The sequence below is a fragment of the Dipodomys ordii genome, unplaced genomic scaffold, assembly GCF_000151885.1.
Source record: "Dipodomys ordii isolate 6190 unplaced genomic scaffold, Dord_2.0 Scaffold7, whole genome shotgun sequence".
NCBI lineage: Eukaryota > Metazoa > Chordata > Mammalia > Rodentia > Heteromyidae > Dipodomys > Dipodomys ordii.
Window position 1 is genome coordinate 16,444,151 of NW_012267223.1, and position 3,566 is coordinate 16,447,716.

Genomic DNA, 3,566 nt, shown 5'->3' on the forward strand with positions numbered 1-3,566 from the left:
ATTTTCCATTCCATTCACTCTATTAACTATGGCTCCCATTGTGGTTTGCATGGAGGAAATTGAACCATTTATGATCTCTCAAAGTATTAATTTCGTCTTTTAACGAGGTGTGTACTACATCTATTTTTTGCGTGCATCTCTTGTTTGAAATCCTGGATCTCTTTTGATCATTCATTTCTTTATTCTTTAAATTTCTGATCCATTTCTTACATTAATTTTTTTTTTAAAGCAAAGGAGTCTTTATTGCAAGCTCAAGCTTGGTCCCCCCGCATACACAGCAGCAGCCGATGACGCTGAGAGGCCCCGAGCCCAGGGTTACAGCACTTTTTATACATTTTTTAGGGAAGGCAGGGGCTGTGCATACATTATAGCATCTTGCAACAAATCACTACACACCACGGGAAAATCATAAAGCAACTCTATAGTATGATTGGCACACTACAAAGCAGGATAGGACCAGAAACAGGTTGTTGGTTAGATCAAGGGGGCTGACATACTTTAAACTGGTTGGCTTGCCCCACAGGGGTGTCTCAAGAGGATACGTGCTAAACTGCAGGGTTTCTGGTTTAGATAATGGTCAGCAGAGGGGGGGGGCGCTCTTCTGGAATTTCAGATATCTCGATATCCTGCCTTAAGCAAACACCACCTATGGCTCCAAGAATTGTTTGTGCAAGGCTTTCTGTCATAAATTCCTAGCATTGGGGCTAAAGTGGGTCAAGGGTTAAGTTGCAGAGCTAAGATGGGGTCTTAAGTAACATGGAGTTTCTTGAGTCATTGCCTCTATCAACTCTTGGATGTAGCGTTTGTCTTCCATTTCATTTTTGCTTTCACTGGAGTTCTTCCCTGGGATGGCTGTTGGCCTTTGGGGACGGTTTTCTGTCTTGGCAGTTGATGAATCTTGTAACTTTTCACTGTGATTTTCTCATGAGGATTCAGGGATTATTGGAGATGAATCCCAAACTCTGACTGTTTTGGTCAATAGGTGGCTGCCTACGCATGGTTCTGGGTTGGTTCCTGGGTCAATTGTTGAAGCTTGCTCTCAGCCCTGGGCTGCCTGAGAGAGACTGCCTGGTCTCAGTTCTGTTGGAGGAGGGGCCAACATCCAGCTGCTAATCTGACCACATAGGGTTCACTCTTTTAGATTCTGGTGGGCAGACACACTCTATGCTGAGGCTTGTGCTCAGTTCCTGACTTTAGTCAGGGACAGGTGGTTTAGGCAGTTCAGGATTCTGCCTGGGACACAGGTGGGGCTCATTCAGCCACCTGCTGGAGCCCACAGGCAGTTCCCAACTTCAGCCAAGGACTTTTGGTTGCTTCTGAACTATTAAGAACTGAGCCCAGAACCTCACACTTAACTAAGCAAGTGCCGCCTAACACTTAAGCTATATGTCCAGATGGTTTGTTTTCACTGGGGTTTTTTTAGGTTTGGGTTTGGGGCCGGGCAGGGAGGATGGATTTAAAGATAAGGTCTCACTAACTTTGCATGTGCTGGCCTTGAACATTCAGCCCTCTTCCCTCTGTTCCCCAGTGACTGAGATTACAGGTATAAGCCACCTCCCCTAGTTCTGGATTAAGTTTTTGTAAGCTTCAAATGTTAAAATGTCCCACCGCCCCTTCCACAGCCTTCTGGAAATCCAAGGCCTTCCCCCAAGTTCTTCAAGTTTCAAAGATATACGTTCCAGTGACCTCTGCTGGCTTTGAATTCCTGCTCTTATCAAATTCTATCTCCTCATCCAGCCACTGGTGGCTGTAACCTGGAGGACTGGGGTTTAAAGCCAAGGAGGGGTGAGGCATGTTTGAGAGATTCATTTCCAATTAACCAGCAAAATGCAAGAGTGGAGGCGTATATGGTATGAGATCCAGAAAACAGGCAAAGGAGGCCCCTGGACATAAAGATTAGCATCAGTCAAAGGATTTCTTTAAAAGTCTCTGCAGGGGCCAAACGATCCCCTGGCCGAGAGTCGCCGCGGTTTCCTGCTTCCACAGTGCTTGTTGACCCCTCCACCTCTCCCATCCCAGCTGCCCACTCCGAGCCACCAACCTCCCCCCACCTCTTCACCGCGTCCTCGGACCACCCCCACCCCCCTGGGCCTCCGCCGGGGCCTAGCCGCCGCCATGACAACCGCATCCCCTTCGCAGGGGCGCCAGAACGACCATCAGGACTCGGAGGCCTCCATCAACCGCCAGACCAACCTGGAGCTCTACGCCTGCTAGGTCTACCTGCCCATGTCTTACTACTTTGACCGAGATGATGTGGCTTCGAAGACCTTTGGCGAGTATTTCCTTCACCAATCTGATGAGGAGAGAGAGCATGCAGAGAAACTGATGAAGCTGCAGAACCAGCGAGGTGGCCGCATCTTCCTGCAGGAGATCAAGAAACCCGACCGTGAAAGCGGGCTGAATGCGAACCAGTCACTGCTGGAACTGCACAGGCTGGCCACTGACAAAAATGACCCCCACTTGTGTGACTTCATTGAGACTCATTACCTGAATGAGCAGGTGAGATCCATCAAAGAATTGGGTGACCATGTCACCAACTTGTGCAAGATGGGAGCCCCTGAATCTGGCATGGCAGAGTATCTCTTTGACAAGCACACTCTGCCAGAAAGTGATAAGAGCTAAGCCTTGCGCTGATTCCCCCAAAGCCACACAGGACTTCTGGTCACCAGGGCAGTGCCTGCATGTTTGGGCTTATCATTACCTTTTCTATAAGTTGTACCAGAACATCCTAAATTCTTTTAATTTGTACCATTCCTTCAAATAAAGAAATTTGGTACCTAAAAAAAAAAAAGTCTCTGCAGGAAGACAAACTTGGACTGATGGAAAAATGTCTTTCCAGCCCCACCCACCAAGGCAGAAAACATCCCACAGGGCCTTCTGATGTAGTCTAGAAAGCAATTAGCAGAGCCATGGGCTTCCCAGCAGAAGCTGCATGCTGCCAGGCATGAAGGAACTCTTAGGAAAGGCAGCCCAGGGTCTTAGGAAAGGCACAACTGTTATGAGACATCTCTGGAGAAGATGTTCCCTGACGGGGCCTGGAGGCAGAATAGAGACCCCCAGTAAGTCTCTCCAGGCTTCTGTTTCAGAAGCCAGTGACTGACTGCCTCAATGTTCCCACTGCTCAACCACCTGCACACAGGCAGCTGGACACGCAGAGAGCGGTGGGGACTCAGACACTAGGATGTGGGCTGCTTGTCATAGAAAGGGGGGGATTTCTTCCTACACCCATGCTGGAGACAGCCCAGAACTCAGAGCTGGCTCCAAAGAGAGCCCATGCCACTCCCCTGCCATGGTTGTGACCAAGCCACTGGGTTCTTGCCCACTAGGACATTCAATGTTCAGAAGACTGGGCACAGCCCTATCCCTGTTTAAGTGTCCTCACCACAAGTGAGCCTCTAAGTCAGCAATTCTACCAGTGGAAATAGCTACAAATTGTCTCCTGGGGCTCAGCCAAGAGAAAGTGGCAGGCAGGGATAGGAAATGATCAAGTGGACAGAAACGTAAAACCCTGGTAACCAGATCAAGCAGCTAGCTGTGACTCCCTCTCTGTCTCCTGGAGAAAACCC

General features: G+C 49.0%; 1 pseudogene; it reads left to right on the forward strand.

Annotated features, from left to right (window-relative positions):
* The first annotated feature begins 2,109 nt into the window (after positions 1–2,109).
* On the forward strand, positions 2,110–2,622 carry LOC106003026 (annotated as a pseudogene).
* Positions 2,623–3,566: the final 944 nt, after the last annotated feature.